The following is a 21,517-nucleotide window of genomic DNA, read 5'->3' as shown; positions in this document are numbered from 1 at the left end:
TCTGAGGCAGTCGTGCAGCGAGGGATGGGCTCAGCGTGAGGCAGGAGCGTGGATAAGCTCAATCAAAAGTCAAACAAATGACGATTTTTGCTTATGATCATGAAGGCATCATCTTCACTGACAAAGTTCCATGTGGAAGAAGTGTCACAGCAGTGTATTATTGTTATTTTTTGCAAAAAATTCACAAAACCTGACCTCAGTTGCTCTTGGCTAGGCCACTCACTCTTCACGACAATGCTCACCCACACATAAGGAATGTAGTCATTGAAAAACTACGCGAATACGGCTGGAAGGTCCAGACATGAGTCCGCTAGACTTCGACCTTTTTCCAAAGTTGAAACAACATATGCGTGGACATCGTTTTGCATGTCTGGAAGAGCTTTCTTCCGCCGCTACCTGAACCATTCGGCAACTGAACAAAAATGGTGTCTTTGAAGGAATAATGAAGCTTCCCGGATGTTGGGATTCAGTCATTGCAAAGCAGGGAGACTATGGCTGAAGATAGCCTCTGTCTCCTCATTGAATCGCCTCATTAAACCGCCTCAAACTATCATGGCTTGGGTGGTACATAAGAATAAAATTATTATTATTAAATTATTATTATTGATAGTTGAGGGATGCCTTCAAACCCATCCATCAGTAGCTGGGAGATTGCTGAGAGGAATACTACAGCTTACAAGGTAGGGCAGTGTTTTATCTAGAAGGGGTAAAAACTGCTAGAGAAGTAGCAGAGAATATTAGAACCCAATTTTATGTTTGATTGTCAAGACCATGCCTTTGTGGGGGACACACTGAAGGATTACGTATGTTACACAGAAACATAGACAAGTGAAGGCAGATAGAGACTATTTGGCCTGTCCAGTCTGCCCATCCATGCCATCTACTATCCTTTCTTCTCCCTTAGAGATCCTATGTACCTGTCCCTAGCTTTCTTGAATTCAGATCATTTTCATATCCACCACCTCCCCAAGGAGGTTGCTCCACAAATTCACCCTCCTTTCTGAAAAGAAGTATTTCCTCAGATTACTCCCAAGTCTGTTCCCTTTCACCTTCAACATATGCCCCCTCATTCCAGAGCTTCCTATCAATTGAAAGACTTGCCACCTATGTATTTATATCACAGAGGTATTTAAAGTCTCTATCATATCTCCCCTCTTCTGCCTTTCTTACATGATATACATATTGAGATCTTTAAGTCTGTCCCTATATGCTTTACGATGAAGACACTGACCACTTTAGTACCTGTCTTCTGGACCAACTCCATGCAGTTTCCAGAGTTGTACAAAATATTCTAAATGAGGTCTCATCAGGATCTTTTTCTTGTTGGCCATTCCTCTCCCTACACACCCAAGCATCCTTCTAGCTTTTGTCATTGCCTTTTCTATCTCTTTGGCCACCTTAAGATCACCACATATGATCACACCCAAGCCCCATTCCTCTTTTGTACACAAAAGTTTTTCACTGCCTAAACTGTACCTTCCCCTAGAACTTTTGCAGCACAGATGCATGACCCTGCATTTCTTAGCATTAAATCTTAGCTGCCAAACTCCAGACCATTCTTCAAACTTTGCTAGGTCCCTCCTCATTCTATCTACACCATCAGAGATGTCTACCCTATTGATGAATTGACTTGCCTGCTTAAGAGAGAAGACAGTCTTATGTTATGTTGTGAACTCAACTGTATGAGTAAAATTATAATAAAGATTATTTTCTGGTTTAAACTATCTGCTGCCTGTAGGTGAAGATCCCATGCCCACTGCTATGCCCGTGCTACCACATTTGCCCTTATTATCTGCCATGATTTTTTCCTTCATTAAATCTCCATCTCCACAGCCCAAATGGCATGCTCAAGCAGCACTGGCTGGCCCTGAGGTAGGGTTACCAAATGGCTCCACAAAAAGGAGGATAGATTGAGACATCTGGGTTTTACTTCCATTGCTTTTAATGGAAGTAAAATCCGGATGTCTCAATCCATCCTCCTTTTTCTGGAGCCATATGGTAACCCTACCCTAAGAGATACAGAGATGTCTCCTTAAAGAAAGTCCTTTTAGAACTTGCCAGTCTTTTTTTTTTTGGGGGGTGGGGAGACCTTCAAAACCATTCCACAGTTAGAAGAATCACAGCAGCCACCTTCCCTCTCTCCCCGCCTCCCTCCCCAACACTGGGCATGTGTGTCCAATCCTTACTGCACCCAGGAATCAGAAGACTTAAACACGAAACTCCTCACACAGCAGCCCTTTGGTTATGACAGTGGGCTAACCACGGCACTAATTTTTAAATAAGGCTAAAAGCTCACTCTTTATCTCCAGGCATGTTCTTTCCCCCTAAACATGATGAATATTTTATTGATAGCTCGCCGATAACAGTGCAGAGTTCTGTTTGTGCCACTCGTAATTGCAGACAAAGCTCAACAATCGCCATTAATGGAGTTTTAGTCTCATTTATTTACAGGCATAATTAGGCCGCTGCTCCGCCAGCTCTCGCATATCAATGCCTCCCATTATGCAATCGAGAGCTGCTAGCACAATAAAGCACAGATGGGTGTTAATGGCACTGTGGCGCGACAGTAGTCAGCAAATAAATTAATTTGCAAATATAAAGGACCAAAATCAAGATGATTATGAGATTAATCCTACTGAATCATTATGTAGTCAAGGTTTGATGTGCTCTGCCATTGTGTAAAGAGCTTTAGTTTATCTCTCAGAGGAAGATTTCTTCCTAGAGAATGTTGCCAATGGAAACTCTTGTGCCAGAGCCTTGGACTTCACTGCCAGTCTTGAGGGCCACCAATTTCAGAACATCTCCTCATGAATATGCATGAGAAAGAGAGTTGCAAGCCTGTTACCTCCACTGTATGCAAATCTCAGGAATACCCTGAAAACGTGACCTACTAGGAGGTGCTGATAAGTCTTTGGCTTTTCCTATTTCACCTATTTTCAGACTAAAAATACTTTTATCATATCAGTGTTTATTGTTTCATGTATCTGACCTATATTTCATAATTGTAGCCTGATTATTTAATTTATTTTGCAGATATGATGAGAAAATTGCACAAACAATAAAGATTTCAATGCAAAAGAAGTCAGCCAAATAAATTTATGATGATTTGTCAGTTATATTAGGGGATACCATCTGTACTCGAATATAAAACTATTCGACTATAAACCAAGATAGCAATAACACCCCCCACCCCCGCCAAAAGTAGAAAAACAGTTAACTCGAATATAAACCAGAGGGCTTATATTCAAGTCTAAAGGTAACACCAGCCCCCTCAAAACCACCTTCACTGCTACTCTCTACTCCAAACCTGAGGCCACAGTTGCTGCTACCCTTTGCTCCACACTACCCCCCTGAGGCCACTGGCACTGATACCCTCCACTCCAACCCCCTCTCCTGAGGCTACCAACGCTGATACCTTCCACTGCAACCTGCTCCCTCAGACCACCAATGCTGCTCTCCTTTTCCAGCACAGCTGTCCACCTCCTACCCCCGCTGACCAGAACTGTACTTACCATATACATGCTGGTGCTGAAAGAGCTTGACGCTGATGTCCTACGCTGGGTCGCTGTTGGACCTTAAGCATCTGTACATGTTCAAGGCCTTCTGGCTCCCACCTTCTCCAAGATTCTCATGAGAATGAGAATCTTGGAGAGGGCGGGAGCTGGAAGGTCTTTTTTTTTATACTTAATTGTTTTTATTAAATAAATAAATAAATAATACAATGTACAATATATAAATGGATGAATACAATCATGTATAACAAATAAATATAAATACAAAAGTAAACAATTCAAGGCCTCTCAGCAGTCCAGCGTACAACATCAGTGTCTGGCTCTTTCAGCATTGGTCGCCAGCACCAATCATCTTGGGTATGAAGGGTTGAGAACTGTACCGGTGGCCTCAGGAGGGGCTTTGTATTGCAGTGGAGGATTAGCAGTGCTGGTGGCTCAAGGGGGTGGGGGTGGGAGGACAATATAGACAGTGGTCTTCTGGGATGGGCTCCAATATCAACGGAAACCCCCATATTTTGGCTAATTTTTTAGGCCTAAAATCTTAGTTTATATTTGAGTATATACGGTAAGTGCCCTTCCTCCTCCACAGTCGAGAACTGGGTTGCTGCATTTAGAACAGGACACTGGAACACGGAAGGCGAAGAATGTTCTAGACCAGTGTTTTTCAACCTTTTTACACCTATGGACCAGCAGAAATAAAAGAATTATTCTGTGGACCGGCATCGGTCCATGGACTGACGGTTGAAGAACATTGGGCTAAGTCATGGGCCAGACCCCACCCATCTCTACCCAATCTCCACCCCAGACCCTGCCCCCATAATAGTACTAACTGTAACACTATTTTTTCCATTCATTTTTCACAGATACACAATATAATCTTATTAACAACACAAAACGATTAACCACAAAATTAAACTACACAAAGCACACTGACAGCAGATGTAAATTCTCAAAATTGACATAATTCAAAAATAAAATAATTCCTCCCTACCTTTGTTGTCTCCCTCCCTCCATGCTATGCCTTACCTTCTGGCCTACTCCTGCATGGCAGTGCACAAAGCTGCAGGCAGCGCCTACTTGCGCGTCTCGTGCCTCATCTGGAAGCCTTCCCTCTGATGTTGCAATGTCAGAGAGAAGGCTTCTGGTTCAGGCGCAGGACGCGCGTAGGAGCCACTGCCCGTGGTTTTGTGCACTGAATCAGTGAGGAAGAGGGAGTTGGCTCGAATATAACGCCGCATAGATCGCAGCGTGGACCAGCAGTTGAAGAACATTGTTTTGGGCCTGATGCACATGCTGGCCCTGTGGACCGGCACCAGTCCATGGACCGATGGTTGAAGAACACTGTTCTAGATCACCAACTCAAGTGACAATTCTGGAAAATGTAGATGCCATTCATTCCATGATCCTTGGCGATCAAAGAATATCCATTAAAAAGACAGCGGAGGAGCTGGATATATCCTGAGAATGAATAGGCTGTATTATTTATGAGATTTTAGATGTGAGAAAGCTGTCAGGCAAATGGGTTCCCAAATGTTTCAGTGCTGACCAGAAGCGTGATCATATAGTTGGCAGCCCTCCAGTACTAGGAGGGAAGATCAAGGCATTAGAGGATCTTGCTTTCAGATCAAAAATTGTCCCATTCCCAGCACTTTTCAACTGCAAACCTTTTTTAAAGAAATGCACGTGTGCACCAGAACCTAGACTGCCTCTTCCTCACAGAAATCTGGCTAACATCAGACACAGATCCTAGAATAACTGAAGTCTGCCCACTTGGATACAAAATAACAGTGGTCTGCAGAGAGAAAAAGAGAGGAGGAGGACTAGCAATCTTAATCAAAGAATCCCTAATCGTAAGTATACTTGAAAAAACATCCACCCCATACATGGACCTTCTAGCCTGCCAACTCTCATGTTTCACCCTAAAAGGTTCACTAAACTGCATGCTCTGCTACATAACACCAGGAAACTGGACCACAGTAAGGCCTGAACTTGAAGACTTCATATACAGAAACTCACCTTCTAGAATGGAACCCACAAATATAAACCTTCCAACTCTGGGGCGGAACCATCATGCCATGCACTGTGCTGCAATCATCCAGTTACAGGATGGAGCTGGAAATAGCTTTTCCCTCCGGGTTAAGATTACCTATTTGTGAGATTTGTATGCCTGGTGCTTTTCTAAGTGTAATGCTCTCTCCTGGCTGCGGTCATTAATTCACAAAGAAGAACGGAAAACGGAATCAATTTTCCTTTGGTGTCACGGATCTAGTTTGCAGACTAGTTAGGGTCTCATTCAAATGGTGATATTATTATTTTAACAGTGAAGCATCTCCTGTATTGCCCTTTGTATCATTACAACATCCTGCTCCTTCTGTATCTGCTGGATCCAGATTAATACCAGTCCAAAGGTTAATTGTACACTGTAAAATCTCATTATAGCACCTCTCGGCAAACTGCAGAAAAGCAACTTTCAACCTGTGTAACTTAGTATCTGCCTACGCTACCTCATTAATAACAGAGCTTTGGTTCTTTAAATGATAGGAAACATCTGGATCAACAGCATGTGTTCTTTCAGAAAGCTTGAACCTCCAGATGTGTGCATTTAATGTAAATAAACAGGAAGATCAAGCTTAAAGGTTTGAAAGTTGAACAAAGAGCTAAAAAGGACCAGAAAATTTTCATTCAGAGGTATAATTATGCTTCAGTAACCTCAAAAGGTGACTACACATCACTAATTTGATATCTTGGAAAGTCTGGAGCATTACAAGCGCTGATTCACTGCCTCATAAACCTCCCCCCACTTAGAAAATTTTAAGTGCTTAGAAAAATATGAGTTTCTCTTTTGAGGAAGGGGGAGGGAAAGAAAGCTTTTAAGGGAGGAAAATTGGGGGGGGGGGGGGGATTCAAACATACAGAGTGCTTATTTTTTAATAAAGAGAGCTTCCAAATTGCCCAGTTCCAGGTTGGAGACTGTTTGGCCAGTCCTGATTTTGAACTTACATCCCAACACACTTTGGGATTTCTATCCAATCAATGCTACAGGTACCATAATGCATCAGGACAGACTTATCAGAAACCCAGGATTTGCTTACAATCTCTCTATTGGAACTAGGTAACTTCTGGATTCTCTACAAGGAGAACTGTTCCAGCAGTTGGTAATGGAACCCACATGGGATGGGGTCATACTGGACTTAATGTTTACAAATGGGGAAAGTGTTTCTGATGTTACATTGCATCCAGTGATCACTGCATGATATGGTTTAGTATTAAGATGAGTATAGAGAGGGTTCAATCAAAAGCAAAGGTTCTAGACTTTTAAAAAAACTAACTTTGTTCAGATGTAGGTTTACGTCAAGGAATTATTATCTGGATGGGACCGTCTGGAAGGAGTGGAAATGCGGTGGGCAAAACTGAAAGGAGCGATTGTAAGGGCAGCAAGAGCAAGGAGAGTCAGGGCAGAGAGCAGGACGGCAAGAGCAGGTGAGTCGGGGCAGAGAGCGGGGCAGTCGGAAAGGATGTGAGCGACTGGTCTCCAGCAGTCGCTTCTTTGTTGATCGGACAGCCTAGTCAGTGTTCCTGATTTTGGTTAGTGAATCACTGCCTTCCTACTTTGCATGCCATTTCCCCCCATTTGCATGCATGGATCAGATCGGAGGATGATTGGCCATGAGGTTAGTGAATTGGGTCGGAGGAAAATCGGGTCAGTACACGATCGCAAACATGATCGGTGGGCTTAGTGCAGGGGTGTCCAATGTCGGTCCTCGAGGGCCGCAGTCCAGTCGGATTTTCAGGATTTCCCCAATGAATATACATGAGGTCTATTTGCATGCACTGCTTTCATTGTATGCTAATAGATCTCATGCATATTCATTGGGGAAATCCTGAAAACCCGACTGGATTGTGGCCCTCGAGGACTGACATTGGACACCCCTGGCTTAGTGAATCTAGCCCCTAGTCACTATACAACATTGACCATATAAATAGAACCACATAAGAGTCAGACCTACTTGATGCAGTTTTCCTTAGCTGGTTAAGTACTGAATAGTGCTCTTAACCAACTGTGTTTTTGCTGGCTCTGTATACCTGGGGTTAATGACAGTGGTGCTCAGCAAAACAGTGATTGCCATCAGCTGAATATTGGGTCCCACATATTTTTCATTTCATTTTGAGGTTAATATCATCAATACTGCACACTGTCCTTTACCAGTGTGCCTATGGATAAATAATGCACTCTATTGTGCAGTATGGGGCTTTATTACACAACTAGTTTTTTTAGCCCATTACGTTAACGGGTGCTAGAATAGATGTGTAGACTTTTAGCACAATGGGGTGCTGAGGCGTTTCTTTCTTTCTCTTTCTTCCTTTCTGTCTTTCTTTCTCTCTTCCTGCCCCCTGTCTCTTTCCCTCTTTCTTTCTCTCTCCCTGCTTACCTTTCTTTGTTTCTGGCTTTCTTTTTCTCTCTCCCTGCCCCCCTTTCTGTCTTTCTTACTCTCTCTCTCTCTCCCTGCCCCCTTTCTTTCTGTCTGTCTTTCTTTCTGTCTCTCCCCTGTCTGTCTTTCTTTCTCTGCCCCCTGCCTGCCTGTCTTTCTTTCCTTCTCTCTCCCTGCCCCTTGTCTGTCTTTCTTTCTCTCTCCCTGCCCCCTGTCTTTCTGTCTGTCTTGCTTTCTTTCTCTCTCCCTACCCCTCTAGTCACCACTGCAGATTTAAGCCTGCTTCCCCGATGCCAACATTGATATTGTACTGTGTATGCGGAGGCACGGAGTTTCAATGCGCATGCGCGCTAAGGGTTTTATTATTATTGATAATGCACTCTATTGATGACACAGGAGAAAAAAAAAATTTTTCATGGGTTATCCTGTCATTTTGATTAACAAATGCACATCTCTACTAAATATATATCCCTTTTAAATATTGACCATTTGTTTCTAAGGCAATTATCATCCTGCTGACTCGTTTAATATGAAGGGAGGCCATCCTCTCCAGATGGACTTTGTCTATTTTTCTAGCTAGGAGACTCACAAGAGACCTCGTTTCTTGTAGCTGGCTTGCTACATTAAATGAAAGACTCCTCCCCACCATATTTTGCTGGTGTGTCTTGTCTGCCTATTCTTATTAGATTCTAGACTTTAATAAGCTGGGACTATCTATCATGTGTGTCTGTAAACTTTTTTTTTCCTGTATGTGTCTATCTGAGCAAATGGTGTCACTTTTCTGTATCGAATGGAGTTCCTTGCTTTGTTTTTTACATATCCAGTTGTTACCGCCTAGACCTTTTGCTAGGACAGGCAGTATATCAAATCAATAAAAACTAATAAAGCATGGTTACGCTTTGTAGCAAATGATATTAATAATAATGATACAGACTTCAGTGTTACCATCGGTGGAGAGGAGGCGTCACTTATAACCATATGACACAGAAACGTTCCCACACAAACCCCTCAGCATCTTATGTGTCTTTTTAAGCAGTCTGGGGGAGGGTGGGGGATTCTTTTCGTATTCCTCTAATTTAATTTTTCCAGGCAATTACCTGCGGCTTAGCAGACTGTAGAATTCATCCCTCAGTGTACATGTAGGCAACCTCTATCTCAGCTCTGCAAATCTGCCTACACCAGGTGAGACGACGTGATTTGCCGACATTACTGCTCATTCCAGCCCTGCTGGGCATGACAGCGGTCTCTGGATTATTAGGAAAAGGTACACAGTCATTTCAGGAGGCAAGGAACAAATCCTTACAAGATAAGCTCAAATCCCCTTATTCTGTAATAAACCACTTACAGTCAGGCACCAAGGGCTATATTGTATAAATAGTACTGAAATTTAGGCACTGGGGAAAAATCCACACTAAGCACTACAGTAGAATCTCAGTTATCCGGCACCCATGGGAACTGGTGGATGCTGGATAACTGCTTTTCTGGTTGCTTGAGAGTGCTGTATTACAAACCTTGTCTAACCCAGATCTCAAGTCTCCCCAACCTCCCGCCCCAAAGCACCAGCACAGTAGTGGTTCTGAGCCACAACCTCCTCCCCTCCCTCCTTCCTTACCTGAAGCGGCAGCGCTCAAAACAGGTTGCTCGTGGCCAGCCCCAGCAGAACCTTTCCTCTTACGTGATGCACATTATGTGTCAGAGGAACAGCCCTGCCGGGGCTGGCCATGAGCAGCCTGTTTGGAGCACTGCCTCTTGCTGACTGGCTGTCGCTTTGGGTAAGGAAGGAAGAGAGGGAGGGGGGTTCGTGTCTCAGGATCACTGCCTGCTTCTGTTGCTTTGGGACTGGAGGGAGGGAGGAGGGCTTATGGCTCAGGACTGCTGCAGTGCTGGTGCTTTGGGATGGGAGAGGGGGTGGTTTGTGGCTCAGGACTGCCGCTGCTTCTACTGCTTTGGGGCTTGAGAGGGAGAGGATTTGGGGCTCAGGTCCGCTGCTGCTGGTGCTTTGGGGGATGGATTTTTTTCCTGGTGATTTTTTTTTTTTGCCAGTTGGATGACAGTTCTGGTTGGTTGAACGGTATAGAAAATTGAATAAATTAATTAAATAAAGCATCTACAGAGGTGTGCTTCTGGTTCCAAATTTATAGGCACCAGTAAGCGCCTTGAACCTGTTAAAAATGTAATTTAAACAGTGGGTTGTTTTTTGTTTTTTTTTTACTAAGTTTGGGCACCTATAGATACCTAAAAAATCGGCTCCAGTTAGAGAATCCAGGCCCTAGTCTTTAACTTACAAAATACATTTAGGTGCACTCATTTCCACCTGCTATTGACATGGCGGATGAATACAAGCCTAGATTTAGGTGTGATGCCAACTTTCACTAATATTCTTTAAGAATACTTGTGTGAGTAAGGGCTCTTGTAGAACCGGCTCAGAGTCTGCGTAATTTGGGCACCTACGTTGTGGAGCCCGGTTACAGAGGTGAGGAAACAACCGAACAGCCGGTCTACTAGAGCCGACAAGAAAAGTAGCTTAAATCAAGGCTCCCAGGAATCAGTGCCCGATGTGGCTGCATTTTGCCAACTAGCAGCTGGTGATACGCACCAACTGGGACTGTCAGTTGTAATGAACCCAGGATCATGTCTTTCAGTACTGAAAACTTGGCTATTCTCAAAAATGTAGATCTCGCTACCCTCTTTATAATCACTAATTCCTTCCTTATATTAATGTTCCTGTAAACCGTGCCGAGCTCTATCTTTATGGAGAGGATGCGGTATATAAACTTACGGTTTAGTTTAGTTTGGTTTATTGTGTGCTAGCATCTGGTTGTATGCCCCCTGACCAGGGCTGGATTTAGATGAAAAGAAGCCCTAGGCTATTCCACTTTTGAGGCCCTTTCACCTCCCATTTTTAAGTTTGTAAATTACATGAGAAATAATAAAATACATCATTACTGTGATATATATCAATATGTTAAATGAAACATGTTGTTATTGGTATTAACCTTTATAAAAAATGTGACACGGATAATAAATAAAAAAAAGTCGAGAACACTTATTTGGACATTTATTCTCAGCACCATATATAGTACTTGTAACAATAACTAATCAAACATAACACACAACATTGCCCCTTCCTATGTCCATAGTGCCCCCAGTGCGTCCTTCCTCACCTCACCCCCCTCCGATGCCCACCTGCCTCCCATCCCCATTCCATTGAACACCCCCCCATGCCATCCTGCCTTCCATTAAACCCCCCACCCCCCCCTCCGATGCCAGCCTGCCTGCCTCCCATCCCCCTTCCACTGAAACCCTCCACCCCACTCCCCACCCCCCGATACCAGTCTGGGCCGCCCTGTCCTGACGGATTCACATTTTGCCTCTCTCCCCGCGGGGCTGGGCTTTGCCCAGCTGTTTCCGGACTGACGTCTTTCCCTCCTCGATCCTCCTCCCACGGCGAGAAAAAGAAAGGGAGAAGCCGAGTCGGCGCCCCGTTGCGACTGGAGCCGGTTCCGATCCCGAAGCGTAGAATTTCTCCTTATTTTCGGTTCAGTGTTTTAGTGTTCACTGTTTTTAGAATAGTGTAATTTTAATTTTGCTAACAATTTTAATATAGGCCCCTATTGATCTTGAGGCCCTAAGCTGAAGCCTAGTTAGCCTATAGGAAAATCCGGCCCTGCCCCTGACACAGCCTAGTTGGCAAAACGCAGGCACTTCGGGCACCGATTCCTAATTTTCTTCAAATCATCTGCTTCTCGTCTTCTTTCCATTATGAGCCCAGATATATAATAGTCCCCATAAATATGCAGTTTACTCCATCTAGCCCGCACTCTCTAGGTTCAACAACTGATTGACCAAAACACATCTCTTGTGAAAAACGTTTGACAGATCCGACGGCTTTTCACTATAGCTTAACTGCATGCTTAAGAAAACCTCTAGCTATAGGGCCTCTGGCTGTACAGACTGATTTACAATGGTTAGGGTAAGAGACATCACATTTCGTCACATCTCCAACAATTGCATTGGTGACCAGTCGCCTTCAGAATATAATATAACGCAGTAATGATTCGCCATCAGTTCTTGTGCGGAAACATTCCAGAATTGTTTAAAAATAATATGCTTAGTTATACACCAAAGAGGTCATTACGTTCTGAGAATCTAGCTTTACTGAAGACGACTTGTGAATCCAAGGCTTGCTGAGACAGGCACAATGACTTTTTGTTGTGCAGGAGTTAAGATATGGAACTCCCTTGTGGGCCAAAAGCAAAACTGTCGTGAAAAGGGCATGTTTAGAAAATTTCTTGTAGATGCCTTTTTCTAGAAAATAATTTTCCTCTCTGGCAGAGCTGATGAACTACTTATGATTCTTATTATACAGGCCATGGGATTAGTTTGTAGATTAGTTTGTAGATATGATTTCTGAGGATTGTTTGTATGTCTATTTTATTATGATTTTGTTTGAACATCACCAGATCAGACCCTGGGTCCATCAAGTCCAGTGATCCGCTCACGCGGAGGCCCAGCCAGGTGCGACTTGGCGAAAACTTAGTCACCGAAATCCCTCTATTTGCCTTCCGAGGAGATATGCATCTAACTTGCCCTTAAATCCTAAAATGGTGGGCTCTGTATGTAAATTCTGTAAACCGTTTAGTTTTAAACGGCATAGAAATTTTTAAAATAAATAAATCTATGTTCCACAGAAGCCCCCCTCCCCCCAGGACCTCCCAATAAAGGACTTAGGTTTTCTAGCAAAATTACTACTACTATTTATTATTTTTATAGCGCTGAAAGGTATACGCAGAGCTGTACATTCTAAAACACAATAGACAGTCCCTGCTCAGAAGAGCTTACAATCTAATTTAGACAGGACATTTCAGGTTGGGGAGATTATAGTGGGTCTAGGGATTTTGTATTTTGCTCACAGATTTTTCAGTTGTAGTTCAAAGTCCTCAAAGTAGCTATTTTTTCTGTCCCCAGGTGGCTCACAATTAAATGTTGCACCTGAGGCCATGGAGGTGGGTTAAGTGGCTTGCCCAGGATCACAAGGATGTGCAGTGGGCGTTTTGACTGAACTTAGATGGTGTCCAGTCAAAAGCGCACGAGACAATCGCACGCGGATAAACCCGCCCAGACAATTGTGTGCTGGATGTTAGCACGCTGGAGTTCAACATTATTTTAAAGCGCTCCGAGGGTGTGTGTGTGAAGGAATCCCCCACTTACTTAGAAATGTTGTCGCTCCCGTTGAGGAAACAGTAATTTTTCCCTAAAAATCAGGGAAAAAGGTTGTTTCCTCTGTCATGGAGGGGTTCCCCCCCAACCCCCCTAAACAGGAGCACCAACATGCCCGCTCCCCCTCAGAGCGCTTTAAAATACTGTTGAAATCCAGTGCGCTGACGTCCTGCGTGCGATTGTCTGGGTGGGTTTGTCCACGTGCGATTGTCTCACGCGGTTTCATCTGTGAGCCACTTAGACAGTTCTCAGTCTGCTGCTGTAACCATTAGGCTACTCCTCTACTCAGTGGCACAGTAAAGGGGGTGGGGGGCGGTCTGTCCCCCAGGGGCCATGTTGGTGGAGGCACCGGCACCCTTCCTCCTCTCCACCCCCACCTCTTCCCTGTACATCTAGTTGTTCACCGCCGCGAGCAACAAACTACAACGTGGGCCTCGCGACCACGCCGTCTCTCCCTCTGTCACTTCCGGGTGCTGCGCACAGGAAGTGATGTCAGAGGGAGAGACGACAGGGTCGCGAGGAGCGCGTTGAAGTTGTTGTGGCTCATGGCAGTAGACAACTAGTGGTGCGGGGGGGGAAGGGGGCGCGCTTACGGCAGGGGGAGATCGGAGGGCAGAGATGAGGGCGGGTGAGGAGCGCCAACACCCAAGGCGCCTCTCACGCTCGCAACACCACTGCCTCTACTAGCCCCAGTAAGGGCCCCTTCAAAAAAGGGCAAAATTGAGCTCTTTAGGGTTTCAAACTGGCTTCCTATTTTTTTTTGTCCCGATTCTACCTTTTTCTATGCATGAATTTAAGTCCTGCTCTTCATAAATAAATCAGAATTCTAAGCCTTTTGCAGAGGTTTTTTTTCCCACATCTCAGGAGGCCAGTAGCTCAAGTGTTCCCTCCTGATCAGCACACTGAGTCACCACGAGACTCCCTTTACGAGGTGCGAATGCTGCCTCTGCTTGTGATAAAGAGCCAAGAGGCAGCATTTGTCTCTAAGAGAAGGCAGGATTTCATGGGTAAGATTAAGGATAGATTTTCTAATTTTTCTTTTTTTAAAGGCTGAATCCCGTTCCGCTTCCTCTTCCCACTGTTTATCACTTGCGTAACGACGGCACTGAATGTGGGAAATGGTGAGAAGGGGGAGGACGTCGAGCAACGCAGCAGTTCACATAACTATGAAACTTGTATTTCATTTCAGTACTGCTGGACCATCACCAAACGGTCATAATTGGGTTTGAAGGCCTGACTTCGTCACAGGGATCTACCGGTATACAGCAAAGTAAAAAAATAAGGGGTGTGTGTCAGTATTTTAGAAAACACTTACATTGACAGCAATCGTGCCACCCTGCATATTATGGGGTTTTTATCCACAGCAGTTGCATGAATAACTTTTGATGTATAAATCACGTGCAAAAGTTATGTATTTCATAGGGGGGAGGGAGTTGAGGTGTTTGGTAGGGGACGCATAATTACTTATAAATTTAAGCAGCAATATTCAGTCCATGCTGCTCCCGACGCTCATAGGAACTCTATGAGCGGCAGGAGCAGCGCGGGCCATTCAGCGTGGCTCACCGCGCTAAAAACTGCTAGAAGAGGGGGGTTGGTTTGCGAGCATAATTTGTTCTAGAAGCATGCTTGTAATCCAAAGCAAATTTCCCCATAAGAAACAATGGAAACTCAGACGATTTGGTCCACAACCCCAAAACTTTAACACAAAAGAACCATCGGTTCAGTTGTGATGTGACACGCGTATACTGCACGTCCTTGTATCGTTTAGAACAGTCACTACACTCCCGCAGCGTCAGATGGCATGACGTGTATACTGTACGTACCCATATTGCAAGACCTCGCTTGTTTATCAAGTTAAAATTTAATAAAACATTTTGCTTGTCTTGCAAAACACTCGCATACCAAGTTACTCGCATATGTATGCACTTAACTCCCAAAATTTCACCTAAGCGCTAATCTGTAAGTACCTTCTTAACTTACATATTTATTTTAAAAATTTCTATACTGTGAAAAATCTCAGCGGTTTCTAAGATAATATACATACACACTAAAGCATAACAATCCAAAATCATCACACGTATAACATAAAAGAAATGCCCTTTACAATACTTTCAACAAATACTCATCTGCTTTAAATTAAGGGAAAGCAAGACATTCAGAGGAATTATTATCATGCCATATTAGAAATAAGCGTCAACAAATAGCTTTGTCTTAAGCAGTTTTTTAAAAGTGGAACATTCCACACATAATCGTATTTGACCAGATAACTTATTCCATAAAGACATCCTAGCAATCGTAAACATTTTCATTCCAGTGGACACATAGTTTATGTTCATAGATGACTGACATACTAACTTCATACTGCTAACTGATTGTAGGGCTTTATCAGGCGTTCACGGGGGTGAAGCATGGGTTCTAGGGCAAAGTTTATCCTGCTGATTCAAATGTAATGCACATAATATGGTTAAGGAGCTGGAGGAGTTGCCATAAAGTGAGAGATTGGAGAAACTCGGCCTTTCTCCCTTGAAAAGAGGAGAGTGAGAGGAGACATGATCGAAACATTTAAAATACTGAAGGGAATAGACTTAGTAGACAAAGACAGACTGTTCACCCTCTCCAAGGTAGGGAGAACGAGAGGGCACTCTCTAAAGTTGAAAGGGGATAGATTCCGTACAAACGTAAGGAAGTTCTTCACCCAGAGAGTGGTGGAAAACTGGAACGCTCTTCCGGAGGCTGTTAGAGGGGAAAACACCCTCCAGGGATTCAAGACTAAGTTGGACAAGTTCCTGCTAAACTGGAACGAACGCAGGTGAGGCTGGACTCATTTAGAGCACTGGTCTTTGATGGACCACTAGTCTGACCCACCAATGGCAATTCTTATGTTCTTAATACTGTAAGTTATGCCCATATCTGCAGCACTTAAACTCTCACACTAGATTTTTGGCCTTAAATCTTGAGAACAGTTTTAACCAGTTAGGCTAATATTCTACAAAGGAATGCACAGGCGTCAGAATGGGGAGGGGGTATGCCCCTCCCCCAATTGGCATAATGATCATCCAGAGCAGAGGTGGTCCTACCTTCATTTGTGGCCCAAAGGACTCCCACTGACGGCAGCCAATCGCATACGCAGCTGACAGTCAATCGTATATACAGTCAACTTCACCTAAGTGCACGTCCCTTTTTTAAATTTTTTTACATTAAAGTAAATGGACATAAACTCTGGATAATTGCACTTCTGATAAGCACACAATCTGCTTACACGCACATATGATATAGGTCCAACTGCCATTCTCTGATGTCACATTCACTCTGGGTTAACTGCATTCACACGTTCAGACAAGCCAATCAGACCCACCCTCGCACCCGCACATATTGACAACTATCTGCCCACATCATCTGACAGCTCTAATGCCGATATCTGTACAGTCATTAAGGCCACTGCAGACAACCAAGACTCTGATGATGACGGAGATACTGCTGCTGTCATCACGACTAATGAACCACCCGCAGAGATTGTTTCCTTCTTGGACGCACTGAAGCCCCTACACGCGCTGCGTTGTTATCTGGAGATAAATGGCTGTCACAATTATGGACAGTTTTATAGCATCAGTAGTCAGATACAAAGCCTGAATCGCGCAATCTGTGTGCAGAAAACGACGACTGATTGTTTTAGTAAAATGTAGAATGTTGGCACGGTTGACAGCTACTTTACTGTAGTGTGTTTTTGGTTTTAAAAAAAAGTTTTATTGCATTAGACCAAACAGTACTGTTTCTACAACTGTACATTGTATTTGGTGTGTTTTTGGTTGAATAAAAGTTTTATTGCATTTGACTACAGTGTACTGTAATTTTATGACTGATAAGTCGTACTCTTATTAAGTGCACACTCCGTTTAAGTGCACGTGGCGATCCGGTCCAAAGGCCGTGCACTTAAGCGCAGTCTACTGTACTGCACTGCTGCTGGCACTGGTATCATCTCACTAATGCGGCGTGACCTCTCTGATGTAACTTTTGTTTCATCAGAGGTGGGTCCACAGTAGAGAAGAGATGCCAGTGTTGGCAGCAGGGTAGTATAAGTGATTGGCTGCCCCCAGCAACATCCTTTGGGCCGCAAATAAAGGTGGATTGTGGGGCAGGGAAGAGAAGAGCTGGGGCAGAGAAAGTGTGCAAAGAGACAGAGAGGGAGAGATGGACGGGGGGGGGGGGGGGGAGGAGAGGAGGGATAGATGTCACACTCGAAGAAAAGGGGCAAGGAAAGAGAGAGAAAGTGTGCAGGAGGCAGGAAGAGTTGGACTCATAGATAGAGAGGGAGAAATGGATGGGGAAGGCAGAAAGAAGGGAAGGAGAAATGTCACACTCAGGAGAAAGGGGAGAGGGCAGAGAGTGAAAAGTTAGACTCATAGAGGGAGAGGGATAAATGTTGGTTGGGGGAGGGAATGAGGACTGGAGGAGAGGACTCATGCAGGAGGCAAAGAGAAAGAAATGTTGGACTAGTGGAGGGAAAGGAAGGCGAAATGTTGGACTGGGAGGGGGGCCCAGAAAGGAGAAAGAGAGGGGAGATGTTTGACTGCAGGGGGCAGAAAGGAGGAAGGGAGGAAGAAATATTACGTGGGAGGAGAGATGACTCAAAGAAGGGAGAGATTCTGGAGAAGGGTGATGGAAGGGGAAGGAGAGAGAAAGATGCCAGATCAGAAAATGGAAGGAAAGGAGGGGAGAGAGATATACCAGACTGTGGGAAGGAAAGAAAGGAAGTAAAAAGATACTGGGCTTTTGCCCTCCCCCCCAACAAAAAAGCATTCCGCTGCCTATGAAGGAAAGTAGACATTTTCCTACTTTGAGAAAAGGTTAAAGAGGCTAGGGCTCTTCAGCTAAAAAAAGAGACAGCTAAGGGGAGATAAGACAGAGGTCTATAAAATACTGAGTGGAGTGGAAGTGGAATGAGTAGATATGAATCACTTGTTTACTCTTTCTAAAAATACAAGGACTAATGGGGCACACAATGAAGCTACTAAGTAGTAAATTTAAAATAAACGGGAGAAAATATTTCTTCAGTCAATGTGTAATTAAATTCATGAACTCATTACCATAAAATGTTGTAAAAGAAGTTAGCTTAGCATGGTTAAAAAAAAAAGTTTGAATCATTCCTAAATGAAAAGTTCAGAAGCCAATATTAAGATGGAGTTGGAAAAATCCATACTTTACTTTTTTGTGTGTGTTGCCAGGATTGGCCATATTGGAAACAGGATACCAGGCTTGATGGAAGTTTGGTCTGTCCCACTAACATCAATGCTTATTTTTTTTAATGTTCAAATGGCATCTATATAGAAAAAGCTCCTACCAGGTACCCTGTTATGAATTGCCCGCCACACAAATAAGTTACATGTTTAAGCAGCAGGCATAACTTGAAATGTCTAACTTGCTTGCTTCATTATTCAGTTGTACAATGTCCCCTGAATGGATAGAACTGCTGATTTGAAGCTACGCTAGCATGTTTCAAAAGATATGTTTACAACACAGTTGAATACTGACCTTCAGTAATAATGCAGAGAGGGCATAGGCAGATGTTACCTGTTAAATACCATCAGTATTCCTTCAATTCTCAAACAATGTGAACTGAATTTAAAAACGTGACAACGAGAAAAGGAGAGTGAAAGAAAAATGGAAAAGAAGAGAAGAGCAGAGAGCAGAGAAAAAGATAGCAGAGCAACAGATGTGAGAAAAGCAGGGCAAGGAATCAGACAGAAAGAGACAAAGAGAACGCAGATAAAGAGAGGCCTAGAGCGACAAATCTCTTCCTCTGCCAGAATAGCACTTTGTGTTTCTAGCAATGTCCTTGAGTTCTCTTCAATGTCACTGCATCAGCAATTGAGCCCAGCCCAGCCATTCACTGGCTGCCTCCCTACAGGTATGAAACCATAGAAACCGGCAAGGCTTCTGCTGCAGGGATTAGGACCCCACCCCTACATACACGCACACATGACATAAAAACACATGCTACAGATACACATATACTAGTATATCAATATGCATATAAACACACATACATATCTATGATTCAGATGTTCAAATACTTGAAAAGTATTAATGTAGAACAAAATCTTTTCCAAAGAAAGGAAAATGGTAAAACCAGAGGACATAATTTGAGGTTGAGGGGTGGGAGATTCAAGAGCAATGTAAGGAAATTCTTCTTTACAGAGAGGGTGGTGAATGCCTGGAATGCGCTCCTGGTGGAATGGTTGTGGAGAGGAAAACGGTGACGGAGTTCAAAGAAGCGTGGGATGAACACAGAGGATCTAGAATCAGAAAATAATAGTAAATATTGTAGAACTAAGGCCAGTACTGGGCAGACTTGCATGGTCTGTCTCTGTATATGGCCTTGAGGGAGGATGGGCTGGGGAGGGCTTCAATACCTGGGAGGGTGTAGATGGACTGCAGCGAGTTTTGACGGCAATTTCAGTATTTGGAACCTAAGAACAGTACCGGGCAGAGCTTTGGATTCTTGCCCAGAAATAGCTAAGAAGAAGAAGAAAAAACCCCCAACAAATTTTTAGATTGAATCAGGTTGGGCAGACTAGATGGACCATTTGGGTCTTTATCTGCCGTCATCTACTATGTTACTATAGTAACATAGTAAATGTTAGCAGATAAAGACCTGAATGGTCCATCCAGTCTGCCCAACTGGTACACACATTTTTTTTTTTTTCTCTCTTTTCCTCCCATTTTCTTTGTTCTTAAACTCTTCCGATTCCAATTCATGCAACCAACCGCTTTAAAAAAGCGATCCTATCCAATATGTTTTTTCCCATCCCCACTTCTCTCTTTCTTCTCTAAAATATGTAACTTTCCCCCTCCCTTTCCCTCCTATCCGCACGTTCAAGTTAGTTAAACTATGTCTTTAATGTTCACTCACTATATTTTATATTTAAAATTTTTATAAATCTTATTGTAAACCGGCCAGATACTTTGTGATGGTCGATATATTAAAAAGTTAATAAACTTGAAACTCTTTAAAATAATTTTCTAACATCTCTTTTCTACAGAGAGGGTGGTCAGGATTTAAATCCTGATGATACCTCTTCTGACTTCCACCCCTCCCAATTGCCCGAGGTATCAGCTTTCCAAATCTGTACTCAAGACAGATTACCTGGAGTTTCACTTGCCTTGAATACAGGTCTAGAAAAGTGGATAACACAATCCACATCTTCATTGTGTCCCGAGTTAAAAAAATATATCATGGTACTCAACTTGCCCTCTTACCCTCCTCACGCCCAATGCAGTCAAGTTTTCAGGATATCTGTAATGAATATGCATGAGGCATATTAGCACATATCACTTCCTGTCTTCTGAGGTATGTATTCACAGATGGAATTAGGATATTCTCTCCTTGTCTGAATAATCCAAGCACTTTTTTCTCTTCCAGTTCACAAACACACATAAAGAAACTGTTCGTGCATAGGGATAGAGATTCATAAAAAGACTTGAAGAAGAAATCAAGGATATAAAGATGTGTAATGAGAAAAGGAGCAAAGGACAACCACAAACATTTAGGAGGTGATTTTGTTTGACAACATCCACAATTCTCTGGTGATCTGGACTTTGCAGAAAGAATGGCATGGAAACCTGTGGACACCACAGTATTTCCACATGCTTTCCTCTCCTTCAGATGAATCACAATCCCTCTCCCCCACCCCCTGTCAGCTTAACCATTAGGCAAACCAGGCAGTTGCCTAAGGCAGCAGATTCTGGGAGGTGACAGAGAGCAGCTACATTCAAAGTGGATCGATTTTTTACTGCATCAAGATTTACAAAGACTAGGAGACGCTCAATGAAGTTACAAACTAAACTAAACCTTAAGTTTATATGCCGCATTCTCTCCATAAAGATAGAGTTCAGCACGGTTTACAGGAACTTTAATATAAGGAAGGAAAAACTAAATAAGAATTAGTGATTATAAAGAGGGTAGCGAGATTTACATTTTTGAGAACAGCCAATACTTTTAAAACTAATAGGAGGAAATATTTTTTTCACTCAGAGGTTAGTTAAGCTCTGAAATGCATTGTCAGAGGTTGTGGTAAGAGCAGTTAATGTAGCTGGTTTAAAAAAAGGTTTGGACAGGTTCCTGGAGGAAAAATCCACAAACTGCTGTTGAATGCTGCTACTATTTGGGTTTTGGCCAGGTACTTGTGACATGGATTGGCCTCCGAGAAGATGGACCATTGGTCTGATCCAGTAAGGCTATTCTTATGTTCTTAAAACAAAAATCTTGATGGCCACACAAGCTTAAGGGAAAGTGGATGGGGTTTGATATACCACCCTCCTGTGGTTACAATCAAAGTGGTTTATATATTATATGCA

The 21,517-nt window shown here is 43.3% G+C and overlaps 2 protein-coding genes across 16 annotated transcripts in view; both read right to left on the bottom strand.

Moving 5' to 3' along the window:
- Window positions 1-21,517, bottom strand: part of LOC117352063 (nitric oxide synthase-interacting protein-like) — a 742,171-nt gene that overhangs the window by 418,990 nt on the left and 301,664 nt on the right. The window lies entirely within an intron of this gene.
- SYT7 (synaptotagmin 7) overlaps window positions 1-21,517 on the bottom strand; it is a 425,674-nt gene that overhangs the window by 223,770 nt on the left and 180,387 nt on the right. For 3 of the 15 annotated variants that reach the window (XM_033928082.1, XM_033928085.1, XM_033928083.1), the window contains one exon: window positions 9,040-9,188. The exons of the other annotated variants lie outside the window; for them this stretch is intronic. The gene's annotated coding sequence lies outside the window, so the exon portion shown is untranslated. The remainder of the gene's footprint in view (window positions 1-9,039; window positions 9,189-21,517) is intronic. 15 annotated transcript variants of the gene reach the window in all.

This window comes from Geotrypetes seraphini, chromosome 19 (genome assembly GCF_902459505.1).
Source record: "Geotrypetes seraphini chromosome 19, aGeoSer1.1, whole genome shotgun sequence".
In the NCBI taxonomy this organism is placed as follows: domain Eukaryota; kingdom Metazoa; phylum Chordata; class Amphibia; order Gymnophiona; family Dermophiidae; genus Geotrypetes; species Geotrypetes seraphini.
This window is presented reverse-complemented; position numbering and strand designations above follow the sequence as displayed.